We start from the raw sequence: 18095 nt of genomic DNA, 5'->3' as shown, positions 1-18095 counted from the left end.
TTCACCGTGTTAGCCAGGATGGTCTCGATTTCCTGACCTCGTGATCCGCCCGCCTCGGCCTCCCAAAGTGCTGGGATTACAGGCGTGAGCCACCGCGCCCGGCCTTAACTTTTCTTTAAGTCAATTGATTAGAGCTCCTTCACATATCTTGATATTGAAATATCACTTCCACATGACACAAATAATGTATAGATATAACAGACATACAGACAAAGGCAAATGTTGGGAACAGGCCCCCAAATCTGGCCATCAACTGGCCCCAAAACTGGCCATAAACAAAGTCTCTGCAGCACTGTGACATGCCCGTGATGGCCATGACACCCACTCTGGAAGGTTGGCAGTTTACCAGAATGAGGGCAAGGAACCCCTGGCCCACCCAGGGTGGGAAACTGCTTAAGACATTCTTAAACCACACATAAGAGCATGAGTGATCTGTGCCTCAAGGACGTGTTCCCACTGCAGATAACTAGCCAGAGCCCATCCCTTTTTTTCGGCCCATCCCTTTATTTCTCCTAAGGAATACTTTCAGTAAATCTTATCACTGGCTTGCTGTCAATAAATATGTGGCTAAATCTCTGTTCCAGTCTCTCAGCTCTGAAGGCTGTGAGACCCCTGATTTCCCACTCCACATGTTATATTTCTGTGTCTGTGTCTTTAGTTCCTCTAGCGCCACTGGGTTAGGGTCACCACAACCGAGCTGGTCTTGGCAGGCAGATCCAAAAAATTTTTTCATTTGCCTGTTTTCAAAACCTATCTCCCTTACTTCAGACTATTAATAAAAAGAAATGTTACAGAATTCAACAAAAGTTTAAGGAGAGAGTTACCATCCCAGGCCTTATCAAAAGGGAGAAAGAGCTGAAGCAGCGGGGTACAGCAGAAACTAAACTCCTATTAAACAGACTATACAGTTTAAAAACTGAAATATTCTTGCATTGAGTAACTCAATATTTTAATATAAATTTTTCATAACCAATTCATTAGGTTTGTATTCGTCTAATTTTAATATTAATATCCAATTTCCAGAAAAACTATTATAATCTCCTTTTAATTATAACCAACTTAATCATATGTTTTATATATTTTTTTAAAATAAATTTCATTTTACTAAATTTACTATGACTTATGCAGATTCTTCATAACATACTTGGCTTTGAGGTTTGTCTTAAACATCCATCTTCTTAAACAACCTGTTATTTTATTTTAGAACAAAAATTTACCACACAAGATTTATTTTCTTGTAATCTTTCTTACCAAAGTTACCTTTTTATATTTATGTTTCTTTAAATCTCTCTTATTCCCTAGTTCCTTTTGCTTTGTATTATAAATAACATTTAAATTACCTTTGAAGTAAAAAAAACCTGTCTTTTAATAAGAAAACATTTTTTAATGTTTCCTTATAATTTTTGATATCAAAATTACCCATACATTTAACAAATATCTATTATTTTATATAATTTTAGATTCCAAATTATATGACATTCATTTTATTACAGTCACATAATAAATTTATTTAATAGTTTACCTAGATTATTTATAAAAACTGTGACAATCATCACTTAGTTATTTTTGTTGTTGTTGTTAACTATTTAACACCCTATGAATTTCAGGTATTTACCTAACTAAGAAATTTAAGGTTAAATATATGGGTATTTTTACCAATAATTCAGGATTTAGTTGCTTTCATTAAACCAATAATATTAAATGTCTTCTTTACTAAAAATTACACAAGCAAAGATCATTGTGTTTGGGACTAGGTTCATAGTATTATAAAACTTATGCCAAATTTTGGCACTTTACCGTATTTGGCAGGAAAAAAATATTTGGCAGGAATAACTTGATCAATAAATGGAAAGAAAAATGCTAACAATTTTTAAGACATCTCTAATATTACTTTACCAATAATTTTAAAGCTAGCTTATTCATTAAAAATTTTACTTAAGTCTCATGGACTTGAAAACCATTAGGCTTATTATTTCCTTAATTTATGAGGTCTCCTTTAATTTAATTTGGTTCCTTGTAGATATAACACATAAAAATACACATAGGTACAGATAAACAGAGACATACATAGTCATACAAAGATTCTATAGTTTTTACTTTAGAACTCTGGACATGAGATAGTGATACAAACTCACTGGTTTACAAATAATAATAATAAAAAGAAAAAAAACACCAAAACAATGGTTCTAGCCAAAAAGTGATTTTTTTTTCTTTCTCAGTAGAAAACTAGCATAGACTTAACACTGGTAGAGAAAAAAATAGAAAAATAGAGAACATAGAAAGTTTCTAGTTACGTGTCAGCCTTTGGGTCTAAATTTTTACTTAGTGTAATTTGGCCATCAGTTTAAAATGTGCAAAACAGAACATAATATGTAACTATCTGGGGCACTAGAAACTCTGATACTCCATTCTCACATTGTTAAAAACAACTACCTGAGACTGTGTAATTTATGAAGAAAAGAGGTTTAATTTACTCACATTCCACAGGACGTATAGGTAGCATGACTGAGGAGGCCTAAAAAAATTTACAATCATGCCAGAAGGTAAAGTGGAAGCCAACACATCCTACATGGGTGGAGCAACATGAAGGTGGGGGGGTGGTGGTGATACACACTTTTAAACAACCAGATCTCATGAGAGCTGTATCACAAGATAACACTAGTAGGATGGTGCTAAAACATTAGAAATCATCCACATGATTCAATCACCTCCCACCAGCCTCCACATCTAGCACTGAAGATAACAATTTGTAATAGTCCATTCTCACACTGCTAATAATGACATACCCAAGACTGGGTAAATTATACAGAAAAAAGGTTCAATGGACTCACAGTTCAACATGGCTGAGATGGCCTCAGGAAACTTACCATCATGGTGAAAGAGGAAGCAAACATATCCTTTGAGCAAAAGAGGGCCTTATAAAACATCAGATCTCATGAGAACTCTCTCACTATCATGAGAATAGCAGCATGGGAATAACCACCACCATGATTAAATTACCTCCCACCGGGTCCCTCCCAAAACACATGGGGATTATGGGAACTACAATTCAAAATGACATTTGGATGGTGGCACAGCCAAAACATATCACAATTTAATATTAGATTTCGGTGGGAACATAGAGCCAAACCATATCATTCTCTCCCTGAACCCTCCCAAATCTCATGTCCTTCTCACATTTTAAAACAAAATCATGCCTTTTCTACAGTCCCCCAAAGTATTAACACATCCCAGCATTACCCAAAAAGGCCAAATCCTAAGTCTCATCTGAGACAAGGCAAGTCCCTTACACTTATGAGCTTGGAAAATAAAAACAAGAGAGTTACTTCCAAGATCCAGTGGGGATACAGCAACTGAGTGAATGCTCCCATTTTAAAAGGAAAAAATTGGCCAGAACAAAGGGGCTACAGGCCCCAGGCAAGTCCAAAACCTAGCAGGGCCCTCATTAAATCTTAAAGCTCCAAAATAATTTCCTTTGACTCTATGTCTCACATCCAGGGAACACCAGTGCAACGGGAGGGCCCTCAAGGCTTTGGGCAGCTCTGGTCCTGTGGATCTGCCTGTCTTTTTCTCATCTTCCTGTCTTTTTCTGAGCACTCCAAACTGTTCCAACCTCTGCCCATTACCAAGCTCTAAAGTTGCTTCCACATCTTTAGGTATCTTTACAGCAATGTCCCACCTCTCTAGTTTTCTATATTAGTTTGCTGTCACATTGTTCTCACATCTTCTGTATTACTTTGTTCTCACATTTGTTCTCATATTGCTATAAAGATCTATCCAACATTGGGTAATTTATGAAGAAAAGCGGTTTAAATTACTCACAGTTCCCCAGGCTGTATAGGTACCATGGCTGAGGAGGCCTCAGGAAACTTATAGTTATGACAAGTTGAAGGGGAAGCCAACATGTCCTACCTGACAAGAGCAGGAGGAAGGTGGAGGGGAGCTGCTACATACTTTTAAACAACCAGATCTTCTGAAAACTCCACGACAAGACAGCACTAGGAGGTGGTCCTAAACCATTAGACATGGAATGCCCTTAAAGTTCTCCATTTTACACAAACACTTGCAAATGGAAGCCCCATGAAACCAAAAATTTGCCCCAAAAGAGTTTTTCTGCTTGTCTTTCCTTATTCTTACATTTTTTCCCACTTTTTTTCTTAAAAGGAGGAACCGAGCTGTGCCCTAGAGTTTTTGTGTGGTGTGTCAGTGTGTGCTGATTGTAAGCGAGACTCCACATGTTTTAACGTTGAGTTGTTTCTGCCTTCTTACATGTATTAGTGAATCTTTGAAATGCTTGTTCTTCAGTGCGGTAAAGAAATAGCACTTGAACATAAATTTTATTTCTTCAGCATGGCCATTTTTTTTTTTTTTTTACTTTCTGCAGAAAGGATGCACTCGCCAGAAGTTTTGCCATGAGAGTAAACTCAACAAAGGAGACAGGGTCATTTATAACTTGACGTGTCCACCTTACTGCTGTGTCTGGTTTCTATTGGCAGGAATAGGACCTCACATTCTGTATTTGTCCTGATTGGCTAGCAACTTAGACCTTTTTAAAAGAGGCAAAGGCAGAGTACAACAAAGGAAGGAGGAAGTAACTTGTGGAATCCTGACAAAGGTAAAAACACCTTAAAATATGGAAGAGGAACAAGCTACAACCTAATGCTTGCTTTGACCAGTATAAGCATGCCCAGGAAAATATGTAGGCTAAACTGTGGGAACTAAGAACATAAAGTACATTGGTTTCTTTATTACAGGTAGCAGATATTTAAGAATGTTATCACAGGTCTTTGAATAAATTCTGCTTCTAAGAGAAGTTACTATTTATTCTTAATTAGATGGGGAGAAAAGTCTTTGAGGGGGAACCTCTACTTTACTTTTTACCATGAAGCAGCCTAGGGCCACTGGAGCAGACTTGTTGTTTGAGGTATTACCAGGAGTTCTTTGTCTCAGGATCAAAAAAATTAAGGAGCGTGGACACCAATGGTAATGTTGGAACAGAAGTTTAATAACGAAAGATAAAAGCTATCTGCTGTGAAGAGGAGGCCCGAGAGGGTTGTCATTTTACAGTTGAATGCAAATACTTTTATATATTTAAAAAAAAAAAAGCTAATGGGGCAGACTGTTTTATTTGCATAAGACATGAAAAACCGGTTAGGACTGGATGTCTTATTTGCATACATACAAATTATTGTTAGCTCCATCTTTACCCTGTAGTGTGAATGCAGGTCCTTAGTGTGAGTTAGTGCATGTTGTTTTGTAGCAGGACAAGTCGCAGACAAAACTCCTCAGACACCGAGTTAAAGAAGGGAGGTGTTTATTCGGCCGAGGGCATCGGCAAGGCTCCTGTCTCAAGAGCTGAGCTCCCCGAGTGAGTAATTCCTGTCCCTTTTAAGGGCTCACAACTCTAAGGGGCTGCAAGTGAGAGGGTCGTGATCAATTGAGCAAGCAGGGGGTACATGACTGGGGGTTGCATGCACTGGTCATTAGATCGGAACAAAACAGGATAGGGATTTTCACAGTGCTTTTCTATACAATGTCTGTAATCTATAGATAACATAACCGATTAGGTCAGGGGTCGATCTTTAACTCCCAGGCCTGGGGTGTGGCACCAGGAAGTCTGCTTGTGGATTTCATTTCTGCCTTTTAGTTTTTACTTTTTCTTTCTTTGGAGGAAAAAATTGGGCATAAGACAATATGAGGGGTGCTCTCCTCCCTTAGTTTTGTTTTGCTTACTGCATGTGTGTCACTGCGGATGTGTCTGGTTCTGTGTAACTTTCCTTATCTATAAAGCTACAGGTCTGTCTTAGGCAAGCATCCTGTGCAAGTTCCTTTATATGAGTATGCCCAGAAAGAAAAGGAATGTTCTCACTGAAGGCCACTGTGTATAGGCGGAGCTCACTTGTTGCACAGAAGACAAAGGCTTTGGAGTTTACTTCCTGATCTGTGCTTGCAGCTTGATTTCTTCCAGGCTGTTGTTTTTTGGGGAGGACTTCTACCAAGAACCTTGTTCCAACTATCTGCGTAACTGGTTCCTTATTTTCCCTTCTCTCATTAGTTTCTCTGTCCAGACATCTATCACCTCCATGAGGACTCAAAACACTGAGTGATCACCTCTTATATGCATTTGCTAGACGAGCTTTTTTAAACTAATTGTGTTGGGGGAGTTCTCCGTTTGGCCACTATACATCATGAAGGTTTAACATGCCAGACAGTCCAAATAGGCCCCTTTGGCTAGGAGGAGCAAAATGTCCTTTCTCTTCAGTGCTGAGGAGCTCAGTCTCTTGCCTCCCATTTATCTATGAAAATAATAGTTGTGGTTGTCATGCAAATGTGTAGACAAGCCATTTCAGCTTATCTTTGGGAGAAAAGGCAATGGAGAGGACCCTTTAGAATGTACTCCTGAACTATAATTAGGATTCTAAAAGACAACCTCCAAGAAGAAAAAAAAAAGAAGTTCAGAATAAACCAAGGACTATCAACCAGGGCTCAAGAAGACTTACCAGTTCCATTGGAGAAGAAGCTCAAAATTGGAGAGGCATTCAGTGGGCTTCTGCTGCTACCTTAGCTTCAAGTTCAGGCAAGTTTTATGGTGTCCTGAGGCTTGTCTGAGGCCCCACATATTCACGTGTCAAGTTGTTATTGATGAAAGGGTGAAACACTTTAAAATATTTAAAGAGTTTTATCCTGAGCCAAATATGAGTCAATGATGGCCTGTGACATGGCCCTCCAGAGATCCTAAGAACATGTCCCCATGGTGCTCATGCTACAGCTTAGTTTTATACAATTTACAGAGACATTAGACATCAATCAATACATGTAAGTTATACATTGACTTGGTCTGGATAGGCAGGACAACTGGGAACAGGGGCTTTCAGGTCACAGGCTAATTCAAAGATTTTCTATTGGCAATTGGTTGAGTTATACTGTTGTCTAAATATAAAGAATTAACAGACAAGAATGTCTGGGTTAAGATAACGGGGCTGTGAATACCAAGATTTTATCATGCAGATAAAGCTGTCAAGCAACAGGCTTCACATAGAATAGATTGTAAATGTTTATTATCAAACTTAATGAGTCTGTTCTATTGGTTTTAAGGTCTGTGTTGATGGTAATGCTGGTAAATTTTTCCTAAATTCAGAAAGGGAGGAGGGTATAATGAGACATGTCCTATCTCACCATCCCACTTCCCATCATTGCCTGAACTAGTTTTTCAGATTAATTTTGAAATGCTTTTTGTTGAGAGTAAGGGTCCATTTAGATGGTTGGAGATGCTTAAAATGTTATTTTTGGTTTACATCTACATAGAGTTGTTTAATAATTAGAACAGTAACTAAAGGAAAAGTAGCCCAGTTAGATCATATTGATTCTGAAAACAGCTGCAAATTTTGTGCATAATATTTTACCTAATGTCATTATCATAAAGAAAATGTTTGTTGAATATGTGCATTTTTAAAACAGTTGATATATTTTGCCAAGTGTCCTTTTCTCTTAAAATAAAGACAAATTATCTGAGAATCCAATATTTAATTGAAAAGAAAATAACTTGGGTTAATAATTATTTTACATAATAAACAATTGGAGAACCAATTTTACAACCATTGACTTGCATTCAAATCTTTGTGCAAGTTAATAACAACAGCTACTATTAGAAATTATCACTATTGTAATACAAGTCATCCTTTTTCTGGTCCTTCTGCACCTGTTATTCTCTCCCCCCTCCTATTGGCCCTATCACTTTCACTTAATGTGAATAGGAAAACCTTTCAATAGTAGGGTAGGTTGGCATAGAATTGTTATTAGTCTTACCTCGGCTTTTGTCTCTTTAGAAAGTTATAAAGCACATACAATTTGCATTCAACATAGATATTGTATTTTAATCATGGAATAAATTCTCAGTTTTGTGTAGACAAAAATTTTAAGAGATTACTTAATAATGTATTAAAGAATGCTTACTTTCTATATATTTCTTAAAACTATGATGTTAATTTAAAATGTATGAGGTTCTTGTGTTCCTTTATAAAAAGTATCATCTTCAAAGCAGACACAATTCTTTCACTATTGTAAACTAAGGTTACTATTCAGATATGTGACAAAAATTATTTGGTCTTTATTATTCACATATCGTTCATTTTCTCCATGCTTCTCTGTAGGGAGCTATGGTGTCTAGACACAAGTTTCACCAGGAAGGTTTACTAAGCTGCGTGTCATAATGCTGAAAACACCTCCCCAAATAGGGCATGTTTCTGTTCTAAGATGTATACCTCTGGTATCTCAGTGTAGAATGAGTTACATCCTTGAGTAAAATCAAGTGAGCACTTTGTTTGGCTGAAAATATTATTAGGGGTACACATTTATATTGTTGAGTAATTATTTTCTCTTAAGCTAGAATACTTAAGACCCTCATCACTTAGAGTAGAATATTAGAAGATCAACTTGCTCATCTTATGGGCAAAACTAGTGTGCCTACTTTTATTGAAGTCCACAGGATATCTGTCGTCTACAACTTTTCAAGAGAACGTAATCTTGATGTGCTGAACAATCTGGTTCTATTAAATGGAGAATGGTGTCTCAAGTGACATGCACATGTTAAGTAATTAATAGTGTTAGTAATCATAACAAAATAACCATAATTGCAAAATTAATATTTCTGCATCACTGACTATGTAACAGAGACATTTTAAGTGTTTTGTCTGTATTGACATTTTTTCCACAAAACACAATATGAAGTGGGTACTATTACTGTAAATGTAGGTATAATTATTTCTGTCAACATTTTAGTTCACATTTCCATCATCTGCTACCAGATTCCATGCAAAATTTCCCAAATGATCTGCTCTTTCTTTCTTTGTTTCTTTTTTTAAATAATCTTATCACATATCTTCATTTCCTAACTCTTTTTAGTAGCTCCCAAAGGGGCTTAATAAATATTTTAACTCCTAATAACTATCTGGCTCTAAGTTGCCTCTCAGCATCATCTGATTCTCACTCAGCCTTTCCCTGCAAACTAAACTTGGAGTCTTGAGAACTGTCCTGAACACTTTACCTTCTTTTCTTTTTGTGTTTTCTTGTGCCCCTCATTCTTTCACCGACTTCTGCACATTGTTCAGCTGTCATCTTCATTATCAGTGAGTCCGGGAAACTTTCTATTATCTCCACTGATGCCATCTTGGCATTGGGTTTTTCCTTGAGATAATAGCTTTTGCACAATTTTTATTACTTGCACATATTCTATCTTTTGAAATAGAATGAAATGTGTATGGAGACAGAAACTGTGTCTATTTTTTTCCTCTTGCCTGTGGTTTGTGTAAAACTTTTTATAAATATTCTTTTAATAAATGACCAATACCTTCTTAGGTGTTGCATAAACAAGGCTTTAATTTAACCAAGACTATTTTCAAAGTCTCCTTAGTATCCCTCTCTATCTATAATAATAATGAAACTCACATACTTGTGATGGTATCAACAAATCAACACATACATGTCTTTCTAATCGGTATCTGCTTTACCCCGCCCACTTCCCATCTTTCTTTCTGTGTAGTCAAACATTCTGAATGAAGACTGTAGAATCATTCCTACTAAAAATTCAAAGCCAACAAAACAGAACCAACAAAATTATCTTTACCTTAGGTAGGTGTTTGGCAGGTTTGCAGTGGAGTCCTCCAACAAAATCAACATTTGAGTGGATGAGGAAATTGAAAATCCCAGGAGTTTCAAATAAGTCATATGTCAGCTTTCCACATTGTCTCAGATAAGGTAGTGGGTCTTCCTGACAGGAAAAAGAAAAGAAAAGGTGGATGACACAAGATAATTACATTAGGTAATTTTCTGAATGGGATTGGAATAATGTAGGCAAAGTGTCTGTACACTGAAATACATAAACATATACTCAAATATAGGCATAATTTAATTTTTATGTATTATATATTTTGCCCATGTGTATTTATAAGAAAAGCAAAGTGATAAGAGAATTTTGAGGGTAAACTCCATTATTGCTAATGTCACGTCAGAATACTCACCATCAAAAACACTTATTAAAATAATCTATAGAGAAGTAAACATCCATTTCTTTACCCCTTAAAGCTTCCATAGTAGCATATAAACATTTAAACAACTCTTTGAGCTCCATGATCAACTAATTCGGCTGTACCCATAAAAACAATTTTCTAAGAAATAGTCTAGTTTCCACAGCTCACTAAGGTAATCCTTTTATCTTTGGTTATTCAAGTGAACTGTGGGCTATTTTGAGATTGTGGCTGAAATTCTTGTACCCACTACTGCTTTTGATTCATGCTAAGGCATTAATCATCTTAGCTTTTAAGTAAACATATTTGCAAATTACAGCTAGAAAATTTTGAGAAATTATTCAAATAGAGATTTGTACTCAACCTTAATTTGGCTCATATTTTGTAAGAAACATAGTTTCAAATAAAAAAATCTATACAGATATAACAATGTTCAGACTTTAACAAGATGATTGACCTTAGAAGAATTTCCAATCTTTTAGTGAAGGAATGTGGAGACATTAGAAACAAATTACCCTTATTGGTTTTTGCATTTGAGACAGAGACACTATTTCTCTCAACTGTTAAGGAAACTTTTTGGTAACATGGGGACATATTTTAATTTCAGAATAAGGAAACTGAAGTGTACAAGGAAAAACAATTTCTGCAATGTTACATAGATAGTTGTTGTAGAAAATTGTGTAACTACTTAATATACAGGTATGCATTAAGTAAGATGTTAGTTGACGTGTCTGGCTATTTTTAGGATGAAAAAATGTATAGTAAAACAGATGTGTGATTGTTTAAAGAAATATTAGGTGCACTAATATATGGGTTTAGGATGTCCTAGAATGTTCTGTATGAGCAATGGCCACAGAGTTTTAACTGACCTTATAATTTAAGCTTTTCTATAATACTTGTGCGATTGATAGATCATCTTGTATTTTCATTTGATAAACTCAGTTACAAAAAAACGCCACTACCAGCCAGGCGCGATGGCTCATGCCTGCAATCCCAGCAATCTGGGAGGCCGAGGCAGGTGTATCACTTGAGGTCAGGAGTTTGAGACCAGCCTGGCCAACATGGTAAAACCCCGTATCTACTAAAAATACAGAAAATTAGCCAAGCGTGCAGACACATGCCTATAATACCAGCAGTGAGCTGAGATCGCACCATTGCACTCCAGCCTGGAAGACAGAGCAAGACTCCGCCAAAACAACAACAACAGCAACAACAACAACAACAACCAAGTACCCTGACTTTATTGCTTTATATAAGCTCAGCTTCAAAGGCACACAAAAGTTAGATCTCCATGTTACCAACTGAAAAAAATTACTTACCTAGAACTTCACTGGAAAACTGATCCCATTTCTTTTTATTAAATATTTGGAACCAAAACTGAAAATAAACCACATAGATCACATGTTTTACCTTCTTCATGAAAGTCATTTGGTCACTTAATTCTGACATAACAACAGGTACATAGGAAGGTGGAAACAGAAATCCTACACTATGATTTTCAAGTGTGTAGCCAGGAGAGAAGCAGAGACTGTATCCAAAGGGTATGTTAAATAGCTCAGCCAGCAGCTCACCACTGGGAATAATAGCGTCTGCAAGAACAACATCAAATTTTGACTTTTATAGTTTTTTCATAACTTTCTTACTTGAAACTACATCCTTACAGAACTTTCTAATTATGTCATTAAATGTCCACATGATTTCTTGTACTTGTGAAAAATATGACCAAAATGTGTCTTTTGGAAGGGCTGCCCATCTCTTGACCAGTTGCATGATGATATCCTCAAACTCAGTTTTAGTTAAAGATACAGGATAAACCTCAAGTTTAAGAGTAGATGGGCCGTTGGGATCAGAAAGAATGGAAGCTGAAGATGCCAATACCTCATGACCCCTCTGGACAAGCTCCTCCAGGATTGTCTTTATATTCACCCAATGGCTGAATTCTGTGGGGCACACCGGCACTTTTCCACAGCTCCCAGAGCTAATATAACAGCTCAGCTATATCAGCAGAAAAACTGAAGTCCATTTCACAGGCATCCTGGTGCAATGGAATACTTTTTTCCATTTGCTGTTTCTTTCTGTCATTTCTTATGGTTATATCCAGAATAAATCAATCACAAGGTTACAATGTAACTTTTACACTTCTAAGTAAATATATTATCGTTAGGTTAACAGTCTGAACATGTAGATGTCTAGGAGATAAACGAAGGTAAATGACCTGTTTTTCAAGTGTGTTTAATGTCCCTTTATGTTTATAAGTGCTATCTTTCAGCTAATATCAATGTTCTTGTATGGACACATCACTTGTCTTCTGTAATATATTTTGGAAGAGTTTCCAGAACAGTAGCCATGAGAGGTTCATGTTTCTGCATTCGGTTTGAAACAGAACTAAAGATAAAATAACAAAACATGGTTCAAATAATTTTTGTATACTTTGCTCACATATAATTTATATACCACACAGCACCTTCAACTGAGGCATGGTGGGCAGAGTGGGCTGCCATTTTTGCTGTTGGGTCAGCTTAGCTGTTCGGCCCTTCGAGTTTTGGAGAGTCCAAACCTACTGGTGGTGGAAGGAATCCACCAGCTGCTGCCCATCTGCTCTACAAAAACGTGGCCAGACTCCTTCCTAAAGCAGGTACCAGATCCTGTTCCTCCTCTCTGGGTGGGACTTCCCAACAGGGGACTCTAGCCACTCCCATCAGTGTTCTTAGGCCCATAGAAATTTGAAAACTCCCTGTGACAGAGCTCGCAGAGAAAGGTGTGGGCCGGCACCTTTGTTGTTTGATTGACATAAATTCTAGCCTGTAAGTTTTGAGAAGCCCAAGCTGACTGGGGTGAAAATGATACACCAGAACAGCGTGACAGCCATATAAAAATGGGGCCAGACTGCTTTTTAAATTGAGTCCCTGACCACTGTCCTCATTACTGGGTAGAGCCTCCCAACCTGGATTTTTGGCTACCACCACTGGTGTTCACCGGCTGACAGAGGTTCCAGGCCTCCCTGGTAAAGAGATCTCAGGGGGCAGGGCAGGCTGACATCTTTGCTGTTTGGGCAACTTAGCCATTCCAGCCTTCCAGCTTTGGAGTGTCCAAGGCAACCACGATCTGAAGTATACACCCAGCACAGAACAGCTGCTTTGCAAAAATGTGGCTAGACTACCTGAAGTAGGTTCCTGATACCGTTCCTTCTGACTAGGGGTCTGATCTCCCAAATGGGGTCTCCAGCCACCTCTTTGAGATGTGTTTGTGCAGGAAACAGGTCCATACCTCCCTGGGATGGAGCTACCAGAGAAAAGAGCAGGCTGCCATCTTTGCTGTTTCTCAGCCTTCACTGGTTATACCTCCAGGTACTAGAAAATCTGAGGTGACTAGTGACTGAAGTGGGCCCCCAGCATACCACAGCAGCCCTACAGAAAAATGAGCAGAGTGTAGTGTGGGTGTCTGTTCCCATATGTCCTCATCAGGCGACCTTCCAGGCCTGAGTCTGTAGCCAACACCTGCCCAAGCCATCTAGCTAGTAGCAACTTGGTAACTCCCTGGAGAGAGCACCTAGGGCAACAGAAAGCCTCTCGGCCACTACCTCTTCAATGGAAGTTTCCTTGCCTCCCTTGGACCAACAAAGGAGCAAAAACACTGAGCCATTTCTGACTTGCATCTCTCTGAGATGAAGCCACAGGAACAAAGTAGCAAAGCAGCAAGCCAACTGATGTGGAGCCCAGATGGGTGGGTGCAGGAGAATCTGCAGCAATGTGTGGTCATCTCCCTAAGTTCAACTGTCATGAATAAGAGACCCTAGCCCTTGGGTAACCATGAGACCCGATCCCTGCATGGTGATCCTGCACATCAGATGAGGCTGGTCTGATTTGAGCACTCCTTGATCTTCTAACACTCTCCTGGGGCCCCAGGCTTGCCATGCCTACCTACAGGGCAGTCTTGGGTGCCCTGGGGCTCACACCACAGCTTCTGCACCAGAGGACCATGCCTGACCAACAGAGAGCTCCAATGAGGCAACCCCTACAACCGTGCATCAGTCTTCATGTTCCCTTTCATACTCCAGCTTCCCCTGGGCTCACAGAAACTCCTCACATCGCTTTGCTGAGTGCATGTCTGCATGGGTGGGTTTTGCTGTACTTGACCCACCAGCACACAGGAGTGCAGTGCATCCCTGCCTGACCCCCCACCACATTCACTCAAATCACACTGATAGCCTTTGCAGCATTGCAGACACAGCCTTGATGGGCACAGAACCAGAAATCCCTGCCCTGCCAGTGCCCACCTTTTTGCTGATGCTACACAGAGGACAGGGGATCCTCCCATACCCTGAGTGATCACTTCTGCTTGCAGGGCACAGAGAAGGCACCCAGATTTGTGCTGGCAATCACTCCATCCTAAACAAACACCACATCCAGTGTAACATCACACAGTCTCCAGCAGAGGCCTTCCAATCCCCTTCCCTGCTTTGCTTCTGCCACTTTGGTGAAGGCCCAGAAAGAGGCAGACACTCCTGCAGTCACTAGCACTCTGCTGCAGTTGCCACACCTTGTTCACCGCAGCACAGTAGACTTACAGCCTTGAAAAGCCAGAGAACAAAGTTGGGTCTCAATGCAAGTCCACCAGAGTTAAAGCATACTGTCCAGGAGTTGGGAACTGAACACTGTCCCCTCTAGAAATAAAGCCAGTTGGCTGAATCCACCTTATATCACAAAGAAACCTTCAAGGCCATCAAATAGAATGAAAGAAAAAAAAAATCCAAAGGCCAGCAACCTCAAAGATTGAGGGCAGATAAGCCCACAAAAATAAGAAAGAATCAGTGCAAGAACAGTTTAAACTCAAAAAGCCAGAGTTCCTTCTTTCATCCAAATGACAGCATCACCTCTTCAGCAAGGGTTTGGAACTGGGCTGAGGCTAAGTTGGCTGAAATGACAGAAGTAAAATTCAAAATAGGGATATAAATGAAGTATACTGAACTAAAGGAGTACATTGTAACCTAATGCAAGAAAGCTAAAAATATTAATAACCATAAAACATTGCAGGAACTAACAGACAAAGTAGCCTGTAAAGAGAAAATGTAACTGACCTGATATAGTTTAAAACAAAACCACAAGACATTTATAATGCAATCACAAGTATTAATAGCAAAATAAAACAACTGAAAAAAAGAGTACCAGAGATTTAAGACAGGCTTCCTGAAATAAGACAGGCAGACAATAATAGAGAAAAAAAGAATGAACAAAATAAAATGAATGAACAAAACCTCCAAGAAATATGGGATTATGTGAAGAGAATGAATCTAAGAGTAATTGGTGTGTCTGAAACAGATGGAGACAATTAAATCAGTTGGAAAGCATATTTCAGGATATCATTCATGAGAACTTTTCCAATCTAGCTAGAGAGGCCAACATTTAAATTTAGAAATGCAGAAAACCCCAGTGAGATAATCCATGAGAAGATCATCCCCAAGACAAAAAATTATCAGATTCCCCAAAGTCTAAATACAAAAAATGTAAAAGACGGCTAGAGAGAAAGACCAAATTAGCTACAATGGGAAGCTTATCAAACTAACATGGACTTCTCAGCTGAAATCCCAGAAACCAGGAGAGATTGGTGGCCAATATTTAACATTCATAAAGAAAATAAATTGTAATCCAGAGTTTCATGTCCAGCCTAACCAAACTTCATAAGCAAAATAAGATCCTTTTCCAACAAGGAACAGCTGAGGAATTTGTTACCACCAGACCTCCTTGCAAAAACTTCTGAAAGAAGCACTGAACATGGGGAAAAAAAAGTATTATCAGCCTTTGCAAAAGCACACTGAAGTACACATAATAGTGACACTGTGAAGCAAGCACAAAAGCAAGTCTGCAAAATTACCTGCTAACATCATGATGACAGGATCAAGTCCACACATATCAATATTAACCTTAAATGCATATGGGCTAAATGCCCCTATCAAAAGACACTGGGGGCAAACTCATTGAAGAACCAAGACCCTTTGATATGCTGTGTACAAGAGACCCATCTCACTTGCAGTGACACATATAGGCTCAAAATAAATGAATGGAAAATAATCTACCAAGAAAATACAAAACATCAAAAAGCAGGGGTTACAATTCTAGTTTCTTACTAAACAGACTTTAAACCAACAAAGATAGAAAAATGACAAAGAGGACACTACAGACATATAGGGTTAAGATGATGAAAAGGAGGCAGGACTAGTTTGCAGCTTCTGCTTGGATGGACAGAGCAGTGTGTTAGGACTCACGTCATGGACTTTTTCTCCAAGGACTACTGCAGGAACACACCAGGAAAGCTGAGAAAATTCACAGACAGTTTGAAGGAACTGGGTCACATGCAGGCTCCCTGAGAAGCTGAAAAACTGTGGGTCTGCTTGCTTTATAGGTGGGGAGGCTTGTAGTCATGGGCAAGTTCTCAGCCCTGGTCACTGGCTGCAAAAAAAAAAAAAATAGATCCAATGCTGTTGGTGGGAAATTGAGGGGTGGCGGCATGGTGGGAGTGAGACCAGCTTTTAGGACTGTAGGCTGCATGAAAGCAGGGTGAGTCCAGTGACTGCTGGCATTCCCCCACTTCCCTGGTGACCTGTATGACTCCGCAGAGATAGCCATAATTCCTCTGGGAACATAACTTCATTGGCCTGGGAACCACACCTCCATCCACCACAGCAGCTGTAGCAAGCCCTGCCCAAAAAGAGTCTGAGCTCAGACACATCTATTCATGCCCCCACCTGGGGATTTTTTCTACCCACCCTGGTAGCCAAAGACAAAGGTCATAATATCTTGGGAGTTCTATTGCCCTGCCCACCTCCCGAGAAACCTTAATACTTGACCAGGAATCCCTAGGAAAAATTTTCATTCTCCTATAATACTGCAGGTGATGTACTCTTCAAAGTGCCACCTTCTGTCTGGAGGTCAGCCAACATAAAACCAGTGCACTAAACAAAAATTCAACCAAGGACCCTCATAGAGTCTACTTCACTCCTCTGCTACCTCCACCAAAGCACATGATGATATCCACTGCTGAAAGACCTGAAGATGGATCACATCACAGGACTCTTTACAGTCACTTTCCAGTACCGGGCCAGAGCCCAATAACTCCACTGGGTGGATAGACCCAGAAGAGCAAAAACAATCACTACAGCTCAGCTCTCAGGAAGCCCCGTACCTAGAGACAGGGGAAAAACACTACATCAAGGGAGAATCCTGTGGGACAAAGGAATCTGAACAGCAGACCTAGAGTCCCATATCTTTCCTCTGACATAGTCTACTCAAATGAGAAGGGACCAGAAAAACAATTTTGGTAATATGAAAAAACAAAGTTCTTTAACACTGCTAAATAATAATGCCAGCTCACCAGCAATGCATTCAAACCAAAAATGGTATCTCTGAATTGCCAGAAAAAAAATCAGCGGTGGATCATTAATCTAATCAAGGAGGAACCAGAGAAAGTTGGACTCCAACTTAAAGAAATCAAAAACATGATACAGGACACGAAAGGAAAAATCTTCAGTAAAATAGCATAAATTAAAATTTAAAAAATCTGTGGAAATCAAGGTCACACTTAGAAAAATGCAAAATGCACTGGAAAATCTCAGCAACAGCATTGAACAAGCAAAAGAAAAAACTTTAGCACTCAAAGTCAAGGCTTTTGAATCAACTCAATCCATCAAAGATGAAGAAAAAATAATTTTAAAAAATGAACAAAGATTCCAAGAAGGTTGAGACTATGTTCGATGTCCAAATCTAAGAATATTTGGTGTTCCTGAGGAAGAAGAGAAATGTAAAAGTCTGGAAAATGTATTTGAGAAAATGATCAATAACAACTTCCCTGGCCTTACTAGAGATCTAGACATCAAAGTATAGGAAGCCCAAAGAACACCTGGGAATTTCATTACTAAATGATCATTGCCTAGGCACATAGTCATCAGGTTATCTAAAGTCAAGTCAAAAAAAAGAATCTTAAGAGCTCTGAGGCAAAAACATCAGGTAACCTACAAGGGAAAACTTATCAGATTAAAGCAGATTTCTCAGAAGAAACCCTACATTCTAGAAGGGATTG

At 38.8% G+C, this 18095-nt stretch overlaps 1 pseudogene; it reads right to left on the bottom strand.

Moving 5' to 3' along the window:
• Window positions 1-9103: 9103 nt before the first annotated feature.
• Window positions 9104-12056, bottom strand: LOC115934359 (UDP-glucuronosyltransferase 2B4-like; annotated as a pseudogene).
• Between the last annotated feature and the right edge of the window lie 6039 nt (window positions 12057-18095).

Source organism: Gorilla gorilla, chromosome 3, assembly GCF_029281585.2.
Source record: "Gorilla gorilla gorilla isolate KB3781 chromosome 3, NHGRI_mGorGor1-v2.1_pri, whole genome shotgun sequence".
Classification (NCBI taxonomy): domain Eukaryota; kingdom Metazoa; phylum Chordata; class Mammalia; order Primates; family Hominidae; genus Gorilla; species Gorilla gorilla.
This window is presented reverse-complemented; position numbering and strand designations above follow the sequence as displayed.